This window comes from Pteronotus mesoamericanus, unplaced genomic scaffold (genome assembly GCF_021234165.1).
Source record: "Pteronotus mesoamericanus isolate MK-2021 breed Mesoamerican mustached bat unplaced genomic scaffold, CSHL_Meso_final contig_591, whole genome shotgun sequence".
Taxonomy (NCBI): domain Eukaryota; kingdom Metazoa; phylum Chordata; class Mammalia; order Chiroptera; family Mormoopidae; genus Pteronotus; species Pteronotus mesoamericanus.
In genome coordinates, this window is record NW_026555208.1 from 1,781,532 (window position 1) to 1,804,538 (window position 23,007).

Sequence of the window (23,007 nt, forward strand, 5' to 3'; positions counted from 1 at the left end):
ACCACAGGAAACCTATGAAAGCTTTGAGGAATCGTGCTAAGGGAGCCCAAAGCATTTGTAAACAAGAACTATGTGGATATATATTAATCAAAGACTTGCTAAATCCCTCTCTGGATATGTAGAACAAGAAGGATCTTAAAACTTATCAATAAAGCCATTGATGATTCTACTGGTATCCCCCAAAACTTCAAGTATAAATGCTGTAGGAACTGGCTAATGCGGGAAAATAGAAGCCTGTGAAGGGGGTAAAAATAACTTGGACAAACTCAGAAGAATGCCCTGAGTCAACAAAGCCCATATGACAAAAATTAAAGTAGTATGACCTTGCCCTGGCCAGGGTAGCTCAGTGGATTGAGTGCAGGCCTGCGAACCAAAAGGTCACCAGTTCAATTCCCAGTCAGAGCACATACCTGGGTGGCAGACCAGGTCCTCAGTTGGGGGTGTGCAATCTCTCACACACTGATGTTACTCTCCCTCTCTCCCTTCTTTCCCCTCACTCTAAAAGTAAATAAATAAAATCTTTTTTAAGAAAAGTAGTGTGACCTTGACCATGGAGCCTCCAAGAAAAAGCCATATTGCAGTTTCTAAGGATGGAAAAAGAAGGAAAACAGCAATGCAGAATGAAATGTTCTAAGACAGTGTAACCTGATCTTAGTTGAAAGATTTCTATTTTCTAATTCAGGGCTGTGGCTGGGATGTACTCCCTCAAACTCTTTGGTATGGGCATGGAAAGTGGATACCCACTGAAGTGGGTTTATCGTCTCCCCAAAAGAGATGTTCAAGTCCTACTGGTAAATATGTTCTTTTTTGGAAATAAGGCCTTTGCAAATGTAATCAAGTTAAAATGATATCATACTAGAGAAGCATGGGCCCTTAGTCCAGTATGACTGGTGTCCTTACAAGAAGAGGACAAGAGACACACAGGGAGAACACCATGTGACAGTGGAGGCCGAGAGTGGAGTTTTGCTGCCACAAGCCAAGGAATGCCTGAAGTGACCAAGCTAAAAAGCTAAAAGAAGCAAGGAAGTAGTCACCCTTAGAAGTTCTGGAGAGACCGTGGCCCTGCCAACGCCTTGATTTCAGACTGTTAGCCTCCAGAACTGTGAGAGAATAAGCTTCTGTTGTTTTCTGTTACAGCTGCGCAAATTTATTTTGGTAACCCTGAGGAGCTGATATACCCATTGGTTAGTCGCCATGAGTATCACCGCATCCCCTTACCCAGAATGCTCCCCACAAATGTCCCCCCAGTTTGAAATTCTCTGGAAGTATGAAATTCTCCATAGGAAAAGGTAATAGCACCTGAAGGCTCCCTGTAGAATACAGAGAATTAAATTAACAGCTGCCCAAAATGTATTGGGTCTTGCAATAAACCATGAATGCTATCGTGGTAGAGCTAACATATGCTTTAAAAAACTGAAACTAAAACAAAGATATTGCCTGCTTTGCCTGCCAAGGGTTCCTTTTATACACTGGTCCATCCTCTTTCCAGAACATAACATACTGGACATAACATCAATAACAATTGGGTGCTCCCTTGACTTTAAGTGAGAGAAGGGAAAAGGAAAAGGGACAGATCAGGTTCGAGTGCCTCAGGTGGTCCCATCATGCATCCTTGTCTTCTTTCTTCTTTTCTCAGTGATCAGGTACCCACTATAGGAATTGCAAAGATCCCCTGAAACAAAAGGGACTGAGACACTACAGTTCTTGACATCATACCTGGAGTGGATGAGCATGTGTCCTCAGGTCTGGGGACCAGCCACGAGGGACCCAGTGGACAAGGTTTCCTGGAGTAGTGAAACAGATGTAACCACCACGACCCCCACCCCGTAGGGAAGTACAGCAGCTCTTGGGGGTATTTGAGTTTTAGAGTCAGAACAGGCTCCCCCTTGTAGTTCCTGTGCATTCAACATCTTGGGTTATCCAAAAGGCTACCTACTTTGAAAATAGCCTTGACCATGGGTTCAGGGGAGCCTCTGTGATTGGCCCTGGCCAAGTTACAAGCCACATTCTGTCAGCTCTACCCCTTGGGCACTATAGATCAGAAAAAAAGATAAGATTTGAGGTCTCTGTGATTCTTGCCTCTCCTACCAAGACAATTTGGGAAGAGGAGGTAAGATGGCAGATCCTAGGAGGAAAAATGTAGCAAAGGTATGTAGGATGTTGGACGAAGGCAGTAATTCCAGCAGCTGAGAAGTCTACTGCTCTCCAAAGACAATTGCTGGCTTACTACCAGGTGCCAGTGGAGAGAAAGTCACCAGAGGTTCCAGGGTTGTTTTGTAAATTGGAACCCTCAGTCTCACATAACAATACAGCCTAACAGTCCTTTGATTATTTAATGGGGGAAAAAATTATGTGAGTGAATAGTACGGGAAACATTCCTGACCCTGAGCCTCACTTTCAGCTGACAGACATATTGGCACATACTCCAGGGACTTAACCTTTGAATCAAACGTAACAACATGGGAAAAAAAAACACAATAAAAAAGTAAAAATGAAAAAAAAAAGTAACAACATGAAGCCTAACAGAACTACTTTTCTACAGGGAATGAACCTCTGTGGACAGGCAATACTTTCCACCCTTTGTCATCGACATCCTGCCTACGGAAGACATACGGCCATTCCACACAATGAGGGAGCTCTGTGTCACTGGCAATTAAAAGAGCTATAAGTTTGGGGCAGCAGGAAGTGAGGGGCAGAAAAAACAACTTAACCAACTAAGTAAATCAATCACCATGGCATGGATGGACGTTTTGGCCGAGGCACCCTGAGCACATCAGAGCACCATGCACCTGAGATGAGACTGAGGTTAGCAGGAGCCCCGAATTTTGGAATCTCTAACTGCTGCTGGGACCAATTGTCAGGATGTGGGTGTTGGGCTTCTCTTGAAGAAATGTCCAGGGACATTCCAAAGGCAAAAACCCTGGAAGCGGTTACTGAATAGACTCTATTGAACCTCTTTCTGTAATCTGAGGAATTCAACGAGCCCTGATGGGGGAGGCCTCGCCCGAGTTCGAACTTGCATTCTTAGACAAATCACTGAGGAGCCACCATCGGGGCATCGCAGCCCTCTACCTTAGGCTAATACGGCATTGCACAACTGTAGCCTCCCTGCAATCCAGGAACATTTTTTGCCGCCCACAGAGTAAAGGGCGGGGCAGATCATGCGGTGTGCTCTATCAGAGAGAGCCCTCTAGACTGAGAGACCGGAGCACCGAAGATAGCCTTGACCAAGAGGCCATGGACAGCAATCTGAGACCAGTGATGACTTACAGGAAATTGTATATAGCTAGGGGCCTGCAACTCCTCTTATCTTAGTACAAACATCCCCCTGTGTATTTGGGGCTAGGCCCAAGGAAGGAGAAGTCATTATGAGCCACCCACTATTACCACAAAGGGAAATAATGTGACCTAAGATCTAGAGCTACATTAGTTGGATAGCATTTAGTTATGAGATTTTGTTTGAAAAACAATTATTATTTGTTTCACGTCTAAAGAAGAGATAGGTAGCTCTTTTCAGCAAGGGAAGGGGAAGAAGTGAGCCTCTCCTGCGCAAAGAATAACATCGGTTCTTCCATCCCAGCCCACTCTAAGGTAATTGGCATGCTTTAGTTATATTGCACAACACAAAGTACCATACTGAATATTTCTTATCCTGATTAGGTTCAGTGCCTTGTAGAAACAGAAAAGAAGGCTTTCAGAATCCAACCATATGTGTAATAATCCATTCACTAAACCAGCCAGGTCCAGCAGTTGAAAGGTTTTGAAAAGGAAAAATGTTTTAATAGGTCTACAAGCTTACCCATTTAATTCAAGGGTAAGAACAATCTCTGAGACTGGTAGAATGGTCCTTGAAAGTGATGTCCCAGTTTTTTGGTATCAAAATCCCATCCAGTTAAGTGTGATGGTATCACATTGATCCACCGAGTCACCTGGATATAGTATACTATGCAAAATCCACCTGCCCCTGGCTATTCAACGTGCCTGTTTGAGGAAGCTGCTGCTTAAATATGACTTCTTCTTATTGGAGGGTAGGGACATTGGATAAATGAAATATTGACATAGGCAGGGCACAGGGTTTAAGATGTCCTTCCTGTCACCAGGTTGTATCTAAGCCACACAAGGAATGGAACAGAGAACAATGAGCAAGGCACTCCTGCTCCATAAACGTGCAGACTGCTTCAGGCCCTACACCAACTAAAAGAGACCAGGGACGGAAGAGCTGGCCTTGCAGTTGTGCCCCAGGAAAGTGGATTTAGTCAAAGGTCAGTTTGCTTTGGAAGCTGATGTAGGAGGAGGGAATGTAGGACGGGGCTGGGGCTATCCTACTAATGTGAGCTAAAGATTATGTCAGAAGGTAGGGGAAGATAAGGGGAGGGGAGGGAGACAGAGGAAAAAGAAAGAAGAGAAGAAGGGAGGAAGAAAGAAAAGGAGAAGAAGGAAAGAAAAATATTTACTCATTTATATTTCCACAACTGAAAAATTTGTACAAGAAATTAGGGAGACCATATAATTACATGGTTCCAACCAGAATGGGACAGAAGAATGTAATGTTTGGATGCTGCTGTATCCAAAGGGAGAATGGAAACTGCTCTTTGAACTAAGTTAGAAGCTAAAGTGGCCTCGGGAAAGCAGATTAGAGCACCACCGAGTAAAGCCAGATACAAGCAGCGTGACCCAAAACCCATTTTCCTAAAGTTGTTTAAGGATTTCTCTAGCCTTGTACTGTCCTATATGATAGCCACGAACCACATGTAATTGTTTAAATTTTAATTAATTAAAATTAAATAAAATTTAAAATTTAGTTGTCAGTTACACAGCCCACATTTCAAAAGTTCAACAGCCACATGTGGCAAGTGGCCACCATATTGAGCTGCACACCTGTAGTTATTAGTACTCCGCGGGGTGGGGGCAGGGAGCCACTCCAAATGTTACTGGTAACAATCCCATAGGCTTCTCTGAGAGACAAGGCAGAGAAATCTTCCATCTCACCTGAAAGCCACATTTTGACAAGAAATGATGAAGATGAATAAAATTACAGAGCAATTAATGGAGAAGTGATTTTTTCCATCAGCATTTGGGACCACTTAAAATTAGTACATAAAATTGGCAGATAAGGATACAGAAGACCATTTTCTAAAATGGTTCTATGCTTCAGGACCTCTGGATCAATACTCTTAAAAATATATGAGTATACCTTCCAACATGGTTTCCTTTGATCATGGGAATATTGTTGTAATTGATTTTATCATTGGGAACAAGTATTACAAAAATTGTGTCTGACAAAGTAACAAGGTTTCCTTCTGTCTACATAGTGAAAATGAGCAGGATATTCACTGTTAAGCCTGCCTCACCCTGGAAAAAGATGTGGGATTATGAGAAAGATGAGTATGTTTAGTTTGGAGCATGCAATTTTGAACTAAAAAGTAAATATAACCTTGCACTTATCTGCAGCTGGTTACCACAGATACTTTAATTCTCAGTTTTAATAACAAGTGCCCAGCATAGAAGAGCCTAGAACATGAAAGAGCCCAGTACAAATTTGTTGACTGAAAAAAAAAATAAAACTCACATTGCTAAGCAAGACAGGGCACCAATAAGAAGGGGATCATGCTTCCAATTTTAACTGTGAGAGTAAGCATGTTAATAAGAGTTAAGCCTCTGCTTCTGCTGTAGCAATCTTCAGAGAGACACCAGTGAGAATCAAGGACAGAAGTAGGGGACATTCCATGAGCACAGTGGGCCTGGCCACAGGCCAGGGCTGGCGTTTGGAGTATTGAATCCTGCTTGTTTAATTGACAGTCCGTGGCTTTCCCTAAAGCCAGCACGACCAGTCCAAGAGGAGTCACCATCACATCTGCTGTCAAATATGCCCACCCTGAAGGAGAGTCAACAGACCATAGTGATACCGTGACAACAAAGGTCGACAAATGAAAAGAATAAATGCACTGCTTTGTTTTCTCTGTTTTATTCTCTTTAAATAACCCTCTGCATTTGGGTTGTCACAGGCCTTTGTTTGGGGGACGCAGCAGTAAGCTTTTCCTGTGGCTGAACTGTTACAGACTGTCCATGATCCCAGCCTAGATCTAGGCCATAAGTCTCTATAAGACAACCTAAGAGGCCGAAGCCATGGTGTCTTGGCTGAAACTGAACATAGTTACCATGGGAGAACCCTGCAACTTAACCATGTGGTGCACAAACCATGCTGACCTGATCTGCAGGAGTTTGGTGCAGAAGGACACACATCCCCCTGTCCCTGGCTGTTTCACATGGTCTATCTCTCAGAAAGGAGCCTGCACTACCTAGTCCTTGCCAGAAGCTTGTGTTCTCCAAGTCAGGGACTCCCTTTCTCATCCTTTTAGTCAATCGGGAACAATTAGAATAAGAGGGAGCCTTGGCTGGTGTGGCTCAGTGGATTGAATGCCAGCCTGCAAACTAAAGGGTTACTCGTTCAATTGCCATTCAGGGCACATTCCTGGGTTGCAGGCCAGGTCCCCAGTAGGGAGTGTGTCAAAGGCAACCACACATTGATGTTTCTCTCCCTCTCTTTCTCCCTCCCTTCCACCCTCTCTAAAAATAAGTAAATAAAATCTTTTAAAAAAATAGAATAAGAGGGAAAAATAAACAGGAAAGATTTTAAATGCCAAATATTATGAGACAGAGGGAAACAAAAGAGAGGGGAGGAAGTTAGTTAAGATTAGATTTAAAAATCTCAGAAAAGAGATTGAGTTAAACATATATAAACTAAAAGAAAAATAAGCTGAAAGTAAATTCCAATGCCAATTAGATAAGAAAATGATGGTTGAGTTTAAGTAGAGCTGGTCCTTATTTTGTCTGTCCACTGCAATATATCTCATGTTGCCCAGACTCTTAACCAGTACCTACACTGGTTACAGTTTCTTTACCAGGTGAACTGACCCAAAACTTTATACCAGAAGAGTCTGACCCTTTGGTGAATCAGCCAAGAATTGTGCCAATACTTCAAATAACACTTTTCCATCAGACATGGCAGAATAAGAATTTCTCTAGGCCTCTATTATAGTGGATCCCACTCAGGCATCACGTTTTCGCAAAGAACAGAAGCTCACTCTAGTGGGCTCTGCCTCGCCAAAATGCTCAGGCCAGGATGAGAGAATCTTCAGCACCCTGCACCAGGCAGCAATGCTGGGGACATTCTTTTGAGGCACTGTTGCTGCAAACCTTCTTGCCAGAGTCCATTTCTCCTCTAGAAAAAGGTCGGTTGATTGCGACAGAAACTATCTCCGTTAACTTAAGTGAAAGTGGGTTTATTGTAAAAGACTTGGCAGCCACTCCAACCCCAATGCAGAGTGTTGAAACAATTTATTGAGTCTGGAGCCCTTCCTGAATTAACAAAAGGGAGGAGCCATTAAAGTATAATATAGCTTATTTATTATTTCAATAGATTCCCAAGCAGTGCCGGAAAGAAACCAGACCTCTTTTCTGCACAATAATGGGGCCCGCTAACTCTGGAAAAAAAGTGAGACACCCTTCTAATTGAGGAAATATATCCTTTTTCAATATGGGTTTAGATTGTACTCTCTAAAAATTAATGTCTGTTTCTAGGAGCAATGGCAGAGCTAGTATAACAATTCTATTAATCAAATGGACTCCTATGATTCCTGCTCACACATACAGGAACATTGAAAAGGACATCTGACCGAGAAGGTCTGATCCACAACTAGCTACGACCCTGAGGGGAGAGGGGGGCTCTTCTTCCTCCCCAACACCACCCCACTTATATGGACAATTCTTTGAGACTTGGGTGGTAACGGGCATCATTTTTAACTGCCTAAAGCCTTGGGGGCCTGTCTCAAATTGGCACACTCAGATTTAGAACTTTGAGGTAGAAAAAGAGGAATGAGTTTGGAGGCAGAGAGCCAAGAAGTGGGATCCCTCCCTGTGATGCAAGTGGAAGTTGGTGGGGTTTCAAATGGAGTAAATTTTAAAAGAAAGGCCCATGGAAAAGGAAAGGTTGTCCGTCTAAAAGCCAGGGAGCTTGTGAAGGATTTCATGTGTGGGTGCCAGCCCTTTGAGGAGTAAAGAGAGAGTCTAACTTGGGAATGCTTTATCCTTCCCTCTTTGACTGAATTTCCCTTCTGGAGTTGCCTCAACTGCAGTGAAGAAACCTGCACATAACCACTTAGGCTGTTAGTAATTTTGAAAAGACTAGAAGGAAAGAACTGGAAAGGGAAGAGACATCTGCCCAGCCATCTCTTCCTTTGCTTTATTGGAGAGAGACATTAAGTGGGCTGTGACGTGGAGCTCCTGGTGATGATGTGCTGAGCTGAGAGCTGGGCGAAAATAGCCACGAAGATAGGACAGCACCGCAGAGATGACAGAGTTGACAGGCAGTAAGATGGAAGCCTATGGGTTTTCATGCAGGTCAGAGGACAGGGCCTTCTGCAAGAGGAAGTGAGGGAGGCTGTGCATTCAAAGTGACCAAGTCCTATTTGGTTAAAATAGTTCTAATCCCCAGTTTCAAGTCCAAAGTTCTATACATTCTGATACACTCCTACCACACACATACACACACACACTCAAGGCTCCCACACTTGCTCTTGCTGCCTTCATTCTTCTGCATGAATCTGGTGTCAAGCACGGCCCCTTCATCAATTTTCACTAAAAAAAATTAAAAATTTCTCACTTCCAGAGGTAAGAACTCTGATGTTTTTGGTGGTTGGTGATGGGAAATGTTACATCAATGTTACAGATTCTACCCTCACACTCTTACTCTCCTTCTTCCCTCCCTCACCAGAATAATCAGAAAATGCTTTTTCTTTCTCCTGTCATGTTTTTTACCCAGACTCAGACTCTGTGGCTTCTTGGCTTGTACTTCAAATGAACCTATTGTGAATGTTCTTCCAAAAAACTACAGCGATCTTCCTTCAGCAAGTCCAGTGAGTATAATTTCCTCCATCTCATACACTTAAAGTCAAGATACCATCTCTCAGAATCTAAGGATAACGACAACAACAAAAGCCTGGGGAGCTAGAATAAGGAGGTCAGTGAGCTGGCTTCTCCTTCTGATTCCAAAGGCCCCCTGATGTCTTAGCTCCACTCCTCTCCATGGGCCGGTTCCTTGCTGCTTCCCCTGAAGCTGACTCTCTGACCCTTCCTACCAGCAATGCATATGGTGAGAAAATGTCCATCCAAATCCAGCTCAAGTGCCTACTCTCAAATGATTACAGTCACTGTGTCTTAGTTGAAATTCTTGAGATAGAAAGAGAATGAGCATATATGACTGAGAGCCTTGGGTCAGGTCCAATCAGCTGCTGCCCAGGGGTGAGGGAATGAAATGAATGTGGTAACTGTGGTGAGTCTTAGAGGCTCTGTGGGCAAGGTAGGCAGAGAAACTTGTCTAATAAAAGTAGCTAGTCTTTTATTTATTCCTGGTGGTTGTTGGAGATCCTGTTACCTGCCCAAGTTCTCAATTAGTTAAGAAATAGCACAAAAGTTTAAGGCAAATGGGAGATCAAAATAACAATATACTTATAATGTCAATATGGGCAAATGTGGCTATATCATTTAGTAAGTGGGCTTTTTGATACTGAACCCCATGATTAATGAAACTAACCCACCCACTCACAGACTATGAAAGAAAACTATAGCTCCCCTCCCCCTCCACCAAACCCCCTTCTCCAATCCAGGGAAGACGCCTTTAAATTTTACTTCATGAGCCTGGTCAGGTAAGCTCAGTTGATTAGAGCATCATCCTGATACACCAAGGTTGCAGGTTCGATCCCCAGTCAGAATACATACAAAAATCATCCAATGAGTGCATAAATAAGTGGGAGAACAGCTGTCTCTCTCTCTCTCTCTCTCTCTCTCTCTCTCTCTCTCTCTCTCCCCCCCACCGCTTCCTTCCTCTATCTCTGTAAAATCAAATTTTTTAAAAAATCAAATCTAAATCCGATCAAGTTTCCAGATGTAACTACAAACTCACCAGCAATATGTGAGACAAAAAAGAAAAAAACACTTTTAGTGATATCACAGGGATTTATGCATACTGCAAGCCATTCTACAAGATAAATGACCCAGGTTCCTCAATCAATAAATTGCAAATTAAAAAATTATAGAAGAGAAACCTATAAATTAAAAGAAGTCTAAGAAACCTCTAAACTAATATTAACGATTGAATCTCATTTGAAATCTGATTCCAGAAACAAGTTGAACAAAATGATGAGACAACTTAAGAAATTTGAATGTTAACTGAATATTATATAATATTAAGGAAATAAGTTTTGACTGTCATAATGGTATTGTGGCTGTGTTTTTTTAATGTCTTTAACTCTCACACATTCGAAGTTACTATAGTCAACACCTCATAGAAGTGAATAATAAAGTTCTTAGCTACTCATCTCAGTAGATAAACTGACAATATCAATAAAACATTTCTAACACAAAAGAAGTAAATTACAATTTTATGGGCTCTAGACAGATGTTAACTCTGAAGCCTTTGTACTATATGTCTCTAGTTTTGTTAACCATACAATAAGGAGGTCATAATGTATTAATAAGCAATCCTTGTTATAAAAATTAGTCAAGTTTTTGGTGTCTTTATGTTTTAGAGAAATATGCTGAATTATTTACAAATAAAATGATATTGGACTTCTGGTCAAGATGGCAGCATAGGCATATATGACTCACCTCCTGGCACAACCACATCAAGACTACAGCTAAAATATAGAATAACCATCAGTCAGAACCATCAGAAATCGAGTTGAATGGAAGTCTGACAACTACAGAGTTAAAGAAACCACATCCATCCAGACTGATAAGAGGGGCACAGATGCACAATGGGCTAATCCCACACCCACACGTGGTGGGTAAAAATTCAGGAGGGATATCTCAGAAGTGAGGAATCCCAGCCCCACATCAGGCCCCCAAGGCCAGGGTTCCAGTACCAGGAAGATAAGTCCCCAGAACTCCTGGCTGCAAAAACCAGAGGGGATTGAGTTGGTGGAAGTAACTGCTGGATCCCCAGGCAGTTCCTCTTAAAGAACCCACACATGGACTCACCTACTCAGACTCTTTCCCTCTGAGCTCTAGCACCAGGGTAACAGCTTGAAAGACACCCATGGCATACAGGGAGAAACTGAAGTGTCTGGCACCAAGGTGAGCAGATGCCATTGTCCCTTTTCTGAACCCTTCCCCCACAGAGCTTCAGAGCAGGCAAGTTGGTGCCATATCTGAGACCATAAACCTGGCTAACATTGTTTGATCTACGTTGGAGATCCCCAGAGACTGTCCCACCCAAATTACGGGCCCATCCAAACTGCTTTTCCATAAGAATGGTTGGTCTTGGCTCATGCTTCACAACTTTATAAATCCTTTCAAACAAGCAACAGCTACCCTCAGTGAGCTCCAGGCCTGGCACTGCCAGCAGCCAGCCTAGATTCACAGCTTGGTTTCACCCATGAATCTCCAAGACGAGCACATGTAGCAGCCATCTCAGGTTGCTTTATAGCTCAGGCAGCTTGGCCCCAGGCAAAACACAGGTAGGAGCTGACCTTGCCCTGCATCGCCTGGGAAACCCCAGGGCCAGTGCACCCAATGGGCAACTACAGACCATGTCAGAGCACCACCAACCTGCCCCAACACAGCTGATCCTCCACAGAGAGCAGAGGTTGGTGGTCAGTGGTCACAGTCAGTCCTTGCAGCTAACTGGCCTGGGTAAATCCCTCCAATTGACCTGCCAATAGCAATCAAAACTCAACTACAAGAGAAAAGTATACTCAGCCTACACAAAGGGTGCACCTCTAGTAGCCAGCCTGGGGTATAGAGAAGGCTGTGCCCCTGGACCTTACCAGATACCTACTGCATTAAGACACACTATCAAGAAACAGAGTAAAAGCAGCTCTACCTAACACACAGGAAACAAACACAGAGTCTGCCAAAATGAGGAGACAAATAAACATAACCCAAAGGAAATAATAGATCCAAACTCCAGAAAAAGAGCTAAATGAAATGGAGATAAGCAATCTATAGGTGCAGAGTTCAGAACACTGGTTATGAGCATGCTCAAGGAACTTAGCAAGGACCTCAACAGCATAAAAAAGATCCAGTCAGAAACAGAGGATACACTAACAAAATAAAGAACTATTTGCAGAGAAACAACAGTAGAGTAGATGAAGCCAAGAACCAAATCAATAATTTGGAACATAAGGAAACATAAAACAACCAATCAGAACAAGAAGAAGAAAAAAGAATCCAAAAAAATGAGTATAGTATAAGCAGCCTCTCGACCAACTTTAGGAGTTCCAACACTCACATCATAGAGGTGCCAGAAAGAGAAGAGAAAGAGCAAGAAATTGGAAATATATCTGAAAAATAATGAAAAAAAGTCCTTAATTTGGTCAAGGAAATAGACATGCAAGTCCAGGAAGCACAGAGAGTCCCAAACAAGATGGAAGCAAAAAGGCCCACTCCAAGACATCTCATAATTAAAATGCCAAAAGTTAAAGCCAAAGAAAAGAATCTTAAAAGCAGCAATTGAATAGAAAGTAGTTATCTACAGGGGAGTTCCCTTAAGACTAACAGCTGATTTCTCAAAACAAACTTTGTAGGCTAGAAGGGATTGGCAAGAAATATTCAAAGTCATGAAAAGCAGGAACCTCCAGCCAAGATTGCTCTTCCCACTAAAGACATCATTTAGTATTGAAGGGCAGATAAAGAGCTTCCTAGGCAAGAAAAAACTAAAGGAGTTCATCATCACCAAACCATTATTATATGAAATGTTAAAGGGATTTATTTAAGAAAAAGAAGATCAAAACTGTGAACAATAAAATGGCAATAAATATATATCTGTCAACCATTGAAACTAAAAAACCAAACTGAGCAAAGAACAGAGAGAACCATGGATACAGAGAGCGTTTTGCTGGTTGCCAGATGGGAGGGGAGTGTGGGGGAGAATGGGTGAAGAGGTGAGGCAAATAAGAAGTGAAAATAAGTGGTTACTACAGAATTGCCATGGAGATGTAAAGTACAGTATAGGAAATGGAGCAGCAGAAGAACTTATATGCATGGCCCAGGGAGATGTATGATGGTGGGGGAATGCCTGAGGGAAGAGGGAGTACTGGGTGGAGGCGGGCAAGGGGGGAATAATTGGGACAACTGTGATAGCATAATCAATAAAATATAAATTTAAAAAATGGTATCATCTTGAGGATTTACTTTACACTAAGGTCGGGGGGGTGGAAGGAGGTTGGAGCTAGGGGGCAGATTAGTGGATACAGATAAGTAAAATTGACTTTGAGTTGTTGTTAAGGCGCTATGGGTACATAGATCATTATACCTTTACACATACTGTTCTCTCTTCCAGATAAGGACTCTAAAGCTCAAACCTGAAGCTGTGAACCCTGGCCTCACCAAGAGCTTCTTCATATATCACCTGGGTCCCCAAATTCTACTCCTTTTAATTTGTTTTAAACTCTGGAAAGGGAAAAAGGTGCGTATTTATTGAGGATCCACAGAACTTCAACATCTGATTAACTGGACCAGGAACCTTAAGAAATAAACAAGAAGTCAATATATTACTTTTATTACTGATAAAATTAATTTTGGAGAAGGTGGCTTATATCATTGGATAAGTGAAGTTTCTAATAGTGAGCCTCAGAAACGGGGAGAGCCTCACCCACCCAGTCACGGGTCAGGCTGGAAAACTGAGTTCTCCCCCACTGGGGCAAATGCGTTCACGATATCCTGCAGAGTACATGCTTCCGTGGTCGGCCTGCTTCCCAAAGAGAGAAATGAAGGAGCTGCACCGCCATGCTCAGCTTGTTCCTCTGAAATTTGTCATTAAACCAAGTTATTGTCTTCTCTTCTGGGGAGAAAGACCAAGAGTGTCACTCTAGAGACGCTCCCTCCATATGAAATAAACCACTGAGAGTGGCGGAAAGCCACTTTCTCCAATAGCAGTCAGAGTAAGTCATCCTAATCAACACTAGGGCCGCTTTTTCCCCCTTTCTGCTGTGTGTCATGAGAAATGTGAAATGAACAGTTTCCATGTTAATGAAATCATTATTATAACCCTGTTGGGGGAGAGCCCCAAAAGTCTAAATTCAGGATTGATTTTGAAGAACTGACACGCAGCCTTTTTCAAATTCATAAGAGCTTTAATAGGAGAAACTTACATACACGGGCAAAGCAGCTGCTCCCAGTGGCCAGCCTGAAGTATCCATCCCCCTCCCAGGACAGGATCCCTTTTTATAGTAAAACTCCATGGTGGGTAGTCATGTAGACCACCAGAAAGAACCATGCATTCTTAAGTTAACAGATAACTTCGAGCAGTTATCACACTCTATATACATTTATTAACCTTCCTGGGGGCATGACATTTATCTCTGGGTGGCGTTCCGGCTTTTGGATAGTCAGCCAAGCCTCAGGATGCAGAGAGTTGAACAGTCACAGGGAGTTGGTTAAACAGAGAGTCCAACATCTTCCGGATGCCTTTGTTGCTGGAGCCATATTGCATCTAAACTGCGTTCCCCTCCCCATCCCCTAGTACAAATGTCCCTTTCTGGACAGTAAGAGAATCTTGGTGGCAGGAAGTCAACATCCTGAGAATGGTTATTAAGTATAATTATGAGCAATGAGACGCCCATCTTCCAGGCTGTATGAATCATCTTCTTATCTGCGTTTGCCTGGCGGCTGTGTCTGTGCAGAGCTTTCTGAAAACCAGGCTTGGGTCTCCTCAACCTCTGTCAGCATGTTTGGGATTGGAGGGAGGGTGGCAGGAGCTCACATTAATTTTAATGACTGCAGAATATTTCATGGTAGGGAATGTTTAACCACATTTTATTTAACCAATCCTATATTCATGGTATATTTGTTGTTACAAAAGAACTGTAATGAATATCCTTAGGAAGGGCCCTCCTGTCAAGCAGCTAATAGTCTGGTAGAAGAGGGTGATATTATGACTCAGAGAGCCAGGATGTGCCTCATCAGCACACCATACATACAAGTGCATGAAGGTAAGAAAGGGGAGCCCTTTAAGGACTTGCCAGCAGCCCTGTCTGCCTGAGCTTTCAACTGGGGAAAGGCTGAGGGTAGTGGCAACTAGGCAGATAGGACTTTGTGTGCAACTGTGAAGTGCTTGGACTTCTTTTATTTTGTACACAGTAGAGGGCCATCAGAGGATTGAAAGGAAGGTGGCAGTGTGGGAAATGATCTGGAGAGGGATAAACCTGAAAATAGGAAACTAGGCGGGGGGCAGAACGAGCTTCGGCAAACCACATAGCCTCTGTGAGCTCCTGCCTCCTCGTCTGAGAATGAGGGAGTTTCTACCTTATAGAGTGCTGTTTTGGTTAGTGAGATAAAGTATTACAAATGAGTATGCTTGGTAAATGTTAACGCTTATTTTCCTAAATTCTTCATTCTTCCTTACCTTTCACATCTCTTTGGACACAAAATCTTATTCATCTTCTCTCCTAAATACCCCTCAATTCTCTTTTCTCCACCCTGCCTCCCTTCTTAACACTCATCGATTCTAACTTGGCTGCCTACCTGGGCTCCTGCATGCAGTCTCTTGCTCCTCTAATTCAGCCCACGCCTTGGCTACCAGAGTAATTAATCAGAAACCTGAATATTTCGTCTGCCATCTTGAAAACCCTGCTGATTCTTCATCTGTTGAAGGACCATAACCACATCCCTAACTATGGGCTGTAAGGTTCTTAACGATCTTGCACAACATATGTCCTCCTTACTTCCCTCCTTCCTCCCAGCCCACCCGCACCCTGTTTCCCATACCCTAGACATTTTGAACCGAACAAAGATCTCTCAACACAACAGGCTCTTTCACATGCCCCACATCTCTACTCACACTTTTGCTTCTACTCCAAGTACAGTTTCCCACTTTTGCCTCACAGAGTCTCTGTTCATACCTTGAGACCCTGCATCAACGTCACCTCTTTCTTCTCTCATGTTCACAACCTTCCCAAACTTTTTGTTCATTCCTTTCCTGACTCCCGTGCCATGTATACATCCTGTGTTAACAATCTTCATCATATTTATTGTAATTTTTTATAATAATGCTTCACCTCCAACACTATGGACTTCTCAACAGCAGTGACCTTGTTTAATCACCCTTGTATCCTCAGTGCCCAGCACAAATCTTATCGGGTGTGAATATACATTTGCTGAACAAAGGAATGTATGAATGAATCAAACATAAAAAGGTACACTGCATTTAGAACTCGTTGGTCCAGTGATAACAAGACTCAGCCTCTAGGCGGCCTGTCTTTAGGAAATCTGCTTTGGCCATCGAACCTGGTTCCTCCCTGCCTCCAGGGAGTCTGGTGAAGGGGGCAACTAATTTCCTCTCTCTCCTTGGTGTCACCTCCTGGCACCTGGACCCCACCTTGGGAACCAAACTTCAGATCCTTCCTCGTGTGAAGCTGCAGTGCCATCTACTGGCGACTAGAAAATTAGCAGGTCAGGCTGGAAAGAAGGGAATGGAGGACTCAAAGGGCCACTGTGACTTAACCTGGCCCTGGAATCTCAGCTACTGGACCCCACGGTGGGCCATTTCCCCCCACGTATGTGAGCTCAGAGTTGATGGAAGGAGCCCCTTATTTATATTTCCTATTGACCAAGGACACTCATTGTTGTGTCTCATTGATCAGAGTCCTTGCTTCAAACCTCTCAAAGTCAGGACCTCCACTGTGAGTCCCCTCAGAAGTTAATGTCCCTAACTCAGTGATCCAAACACCCTCCTTGGTCCTCTCAGGGAGTAGGCCTTCTCACTTAGGACCCTTGGACCACACTCAAGGGTTTATGGTGGGAGCTTCTCCTTCAGCTTTGGTGACCAGATGTCTCTGAAGCCCCTCAGTACTCGGGGCCCCTGACTCAGACCCCTCAGTGATCAGGACCTTTCCTCAGCTCCTCAATGACCAAACCATCTTGGTGAGGCCCCTCACTGCCCAGAGCGCTCCCTTGGCACTCTCAGCGAGCCAGGGACCCTCACTCGGATCTCTTCAGTTCTCACTCAGGTCTTGGTGGCGAGACCCCTCCCTCAGGCCCCGCCTCAGGGATGCATTTCTTAATAGGCTGACAAGAAAGAGCTATGGCATTACTAAAGCAGAAACACCAAAGCAAAGCTGAGGGAAGTTTTTGTTTTTTTTTTTACTTCAGTATTTGCAGAAAAGTGTCAATGTGACCACCATGGGATAAACATGAACTGTATTGACCTTCTTGTACTTGTTTTATGATATGATGTTTTTACTTTGAATGACACATGGACACCAGCCATAATCTTTAACAGATTTAGACTTTTAACAGTCTTGATCCAGTCCCATCCCCTCAGGGACCTGGTACCCATCATTCAGGGCTCTGTGACCAAAGGTCCATAATTACGGTCTAGTGAGCATAACAAGAGTTCAGCGGTCCCTTCAGATCACCGGTCTACCCTGTGCTTCCCCCTGGTCCCCAGAGAACCTGCCAAAGCCTCTTGCCCCCAGGACCTCTGCCTCCTGCTTTGTCCCCAGGCTCCTTGTCCAGACAGGGGCCACAGCTGTGCCCAGGTCTCATGAGGCGGTACGGGCCTACTGGGCTAATTGATGCAATTCCAGGGATTGTCCCCCCAAAAGACCAGTTCTGGTCACCCTGGCTCAGCCCACAAGTATCAGGTGTAATTAACAATAATCTCTTTTTGAAATGTTGCTGCCACACACTAATCCACATGAACAGTATAAACAGATAAACAAACCAACTTCCACTTTTACCCCAAAGCCTCTGGGAATGGTACAAGGTCCAAAGAAAATATGATTATGGGAGAAATTGGTGGGTCACATGTAGGAAATTGTGGCTCACCACCCCCGCTCCCATTCCCAGCCCCCCAGAGCCATTTGTTTCTTCTATTTTGGCCCAAGCTGGGCTGCCCAAGGGGTCCATGTAAGCGTCAGCCACTGCTCTTGGTTGCCAACTTCCCCACGGCCTGCTTTTTTCCTTTCACAAACAGAACCTTTAACATTAAGGCCTCTTGTCAGAGAAACAAAGCCATGCCCTGTTTATCAAAATCATAATGGGTCAATCAATCCATTCGCTCATTCAGTCATTCTTTTTTTAAAAAATTTTATTTATTGATTTTAGAGGGGGGAGAGAGAGAGAAAAAAAGATTGATTTGTTGTTCCACATATGTATGCATTCATTGGTTGACTCTTGTATGTGCCTGACCAGGGATTGAACCTGCAACCTTGGCATATCAGGGTGATGCTCTAACCAGCTGAGCTACCCAGCCAGAGCTCATTTGTTCTTATCACACATCTTTATTGAGCTCTACTGTGTACTGGGCCCTTTGCTAAATGTTGGTGATACATCAATGAGTAAAACAGAATCCCTGTCCTTGGAGAACTTACCTCCAAATGGGAGACACAGATGACAGATGTTAGACAAACTGCATAGTTACTTATTTAATAAAAAGTGTGACAGATGCTACCAAGGAGATGGGCCTTACATGTATCTAGGCCTGGGCTACATGCTCTGGGTGACTGTAAAAGAAGTGGGTAAGATATAAATGTACAGTCAGGGTCAAAATCTAGGTGAAAAGTCAGAACACCTGCTAGGGAAGGAGAACGTTGGAGAAATCTCACCTTATAAATAAAGTTATTGAACATATCTCAAAGGCTCCTGATGACTGGAATAGATAAAATGTAGGTAAGGAGCCCAGGAAACAGGGCCAACGTATCAGAGCTAGGATGATAGACTAGTGCAAATAGGCCAAACAAGAAAGGCTCTAAGAAAACAAAGTTTAGAAGATGTAGCAGCAGAGGGCCGTGAGTAGCATGGGCCAGGGAGAGAGCAATAGAAAGAAGGCAAGATTTCTTAGAATCATGGCAAGAGGAATACAGGCTTCAGAGTAAAATGGGTCCATTGACTCATTCATTCAATCTCTGTCCATTAATCAAAGTCAGGCAGGGCGCTGGACACTAGGTATACAGCAACTAACAAGAAACATTTAACTGGGAAAATAGATGACATACAACAAAACATAATTGCTATGAAAATATGTGCATTAGTGATAAGCACTACTGAGGTTACCCCTACAACAATGTCGCCCTCACCAGTTTGGGAAAGGAAGGTTGGCCTCACAGCCAGCGCTCAGGAACTGCTTCTGCAAAGCCTGGGCTATGCACGCCGCAGCCAGGAGTAGGCAGTTCACTAGCACACCGGCAGTTGTGCCAATTTCAGATCATCGTGCTGCGTTGAGATGTAATAGTTATTTTTACCACTGGCTTTCACGTCCTACAAAAATATTTCTGGGTTTAGATAAAATTGGGTTTAACCTTTGCAGGGTGTATGAATATGGATGTCACCCATCGCAGGTGGTGGGTGGAGAAAAAATTGAGAATGGCTGCTGCTCTCGGCTCAGGATGAGTCACGGTCCTTGGACCAGAAAAAGGGCTGAGTGGGAGGCTGAGCAGGAGGGCGTTGCAAATATGAACCTGGTTTTGTGGCCTGAAAGCCATCATGCTGTCGAAAGAATTACCCAGTGTGGAAGGAACCCAGGTGACCAGATGTAGACAGATCTGGAGCTTGGAGCCGAGGAAGCCGACCCAGGTGCCCAGTAAGCCTAGTGTCAGGGCAGAGATTCCTCTTACTGTGGGGTCTGCACACTGCTTAGAAATTTGACTGCTGGTGAACTAGACATATCTTCTATTTTCTATTTCTCTCTGTTCTTCAGAAAAACTTTCAGAAATGCCAGCTATATCTATACTTTCTCCAATGACTATGTATTGCTTGTTTAATTTCTTAAAACATATTAAGTCATAAAAAGAAAAGACTCTAAAATAAATGCCAATTTGAATTGTGCTCAGAGGAATTAAAGGAAGTTTTGTCCACATTTCTGGGCAAGTTGGAGGAAAAGGGAACAGTTTAACCCCACGCAGGAGTAGGGGGCAAGGCCAGTCTAGGGCACATGCCAGGGTCACAGGCCAGGTCCGCAGTAGCAAGCACATGACAGGCAACCACACATGGATGTTTCTCTCCCTCTCTTTCTCCTTCTTCTCCCCTCTGTCTAAAAATAAATAAATAAATCTTTTTTAAAAAGAAAAAGAAAACTGCAAGGTTACCCGGTGGCGAAGGGAGAGGAAAGCCAGAGTCCTGTTTTCTGCTAGAAAACCACCGCCACAGAATTCTCCTTCCAGAGCACCCCTCTGCTGGACACTCCGAGGCTCCATTGTGGTTTGTTTCCATGAAGAGAGTTGTTCCCCTTACAGATGGATAATGGTGGCCAGAGTCACAGAAAGGAGGATGGCCAGCCCTAGGCTTCAAAATCCCTGTAATGCTAGGGAGGAGCCAGGAGAGGCTAGTGAGCAGGAAATGCCACCCAAATATGTGGCATCTGCTCCCTCCATCTCTATAAAGTCCCTGCCTTCAAGAACAAGCCCACGCTCCACCTCACCTGTGAGAATTTCCCTGACTTTTTTGACCACCGTGGACCTCTCTTTCCAAGAGTTATCTCTGATTATTAAGATTAAGCACCATGTCATGTCTTTCCTCTTTTGGAAGCCATCTGACCTTATATTCTGCCTGACTGTTAGCTGGGGCCTTAGTGTATTCTTCTAAAATCAATTTATGGAAGCTCTGGCTATAGCTGCCTGCGTATTTCCCTCGTTTGTGTGGCTTTTTATTTGCTTTACCTTTTTTTTTTTTTTTAGCATACCAAAGTTTTAAATACTTCTATAGTCAAGTCAGTTAACCTTTCCCTTTTTGACTGCTTCTATTGCTTCTAAGATGGTAAATTACTTCCTTCCAGAGATTTAATAAATAGTTTTGTGTTTCCAAGGTTTTTAAGCTCTTTAGTCCATCTGGAAAGTTCTTGGTATGCAATGTGAGGAAAACATCTACATTATTTTTTCTTTAATACTAACCCATTTTCCAAGATTACGTAAGGAATAAATTTCTTCATTTACCAATAATTTCTGATTCTACCTTTATGATGTGTTAAACTCCTGTTCATTAAGCCATCTTTTTCCAGGCAACCTATTTGGTTCCAAGCAAAAACTATTTTGACACTTGACTGTACATTCTGTATTACCCTGTTAACTACACTTAAAATTATTTTAAGAAAGACATTATATATTTTCTTCCCAATTGTTCATTCAAGAAATATTTGTTAAATGTCAGCTATGAGCCAGGGTCTTGCCGGGAGCAGGACATAGAGCGGAGAGTAAGACAGGCCCAGTTTCTGCCATCCCTGCACTCCTAATCAAATGAGCAATGGTGATGAAGCGTGGAAAGTAAAGTGCTTAGCAGCTACCTGTGCATCTTAGAATTAATGGAGGAAAGGCTTAGAGGAGGCCCCCAAGGCTTCCTCCTGACACCTGAACAATGAGTGGGCATGACTGCAAAGAGGAGGAGGCTGGCAGAATCTGGGATGGGATGGGACTTGTGCCTGACAAATCCTACCAGAACCTCAATTCCATCTCCTAGAGGAAAAGAAGGAGGTAAAGACGAGGAAACTGATGACTCTAGCTGGCTGTCCTGAGCAGGAAGGGGGACCCCCTGTTCCATGGCAGGTGTCGTGACAACACTTCCGTGTGATTCTCATTTCCTTCTCGGGATCTTCCCTGCGGTGGCATCGTTGCCACACTCATCGATGAGGAGGTTGAGGCTTGGAGCATTTACATAACCCACTTGCTGGGGGCCCCCGATCACAGCACGGTCAGGATGAAAGGAAGCCCTGAAGCTCAGGACATCCGCCATGCCCTGGTCTCTCCTCTTCCCTTGGGGGGGTTCGCCTGCATCTCTGTGCTTCCTGGTCTCCTGTCGTGCAACCCTAGACCTGAGTCTTCCTAACACTATGCTGACTCACCTGGGTCAGACCTTGGAATATCTGGACCCAAAGGCAACATTGTCAAGTCCTCATTTACACAGCCAGATATCAGATAGCTCAATGAGCTCATCCTTAGTCATCAGCACCTGCTGGTGTTTGTAGATATTTACACTGAGGTTCAGTACAATACACACAAATGCAGGGTCATGGCCTCACCTGGTATCTTGGCGGACTTCTTTCCCAAAAGCTTCCCATTCCCACTATTTATTCCATACAGGCCAGACCCAAGGCCCTCCCATAGAGCTACGCTCCTTTCTTCCTCTGTACCCTCTGCTCTAGTTGTTCATGCAATTACTTCCCACCTTCCTCACTACCTCCTGCTGCACCATCGTAAATATTGGAGACTATTCTTTATACCAGAGCTACTTGAAGCGTGACCTACAGACCAGTACCAGCCACAGATTGTTAATGACCGACCTATGTAGGATTAGTTCAGAAATGAAGAGTAAGTGCTTAGAAACTTTTTATAGCAATTTGACAGAATATTTATAAATCATAATAATATCAAAATATATACCATAATAATAAAAATTGCACTAAGTACAGTGTGGTATCCTGGATTGGAACCTGAAACAGAAAAAGGGCATTAGCAGGAAAACTGCTGAAATCAAAGAGTCCATAGTTTAGTTAATAGCACTGTACCAACCCTAATATGTCAGTTATTCAAATGTACCTCAGGCGTCTAAAGCGTTAACGTTAGCGGAAACTGGGTGAAAGCTATACAGAAACTCTCTCTCTCTCTCTCTGTAACTTTTCTGTAAATCTAAAATCATTCCAAAATAAAACATCTTTTTAAATATGGATTCCTATTTTGTATGTCTGTTTTTTTCTAGCAATGTAATTGTATTTTATAAAAGTGCCTGTGTGCAATGGATCCAAAGTGGAGATTTAAGAAACGAAACCAGTCTTTTGGCCCAGACCGTTGGAGCGGCACTGCTTCATGCTCGCTGTATTTCCCCACCGCGCTTGACACCAGGATCATTACGAATCGCGAATACCTGTTGGTAGCCAAACTCAGAGGTGCAAGTTTTGGGACCAGTTACTGCATATCAGGGACAAAGTAACAGCCCAGGGCCCTGCTGTCACTCAAATCCAGGTGCAGTTGAGGACTTGGTTATGTGCTCACTGCTGTCACAGCCCAGCGGTCACATTCCAGA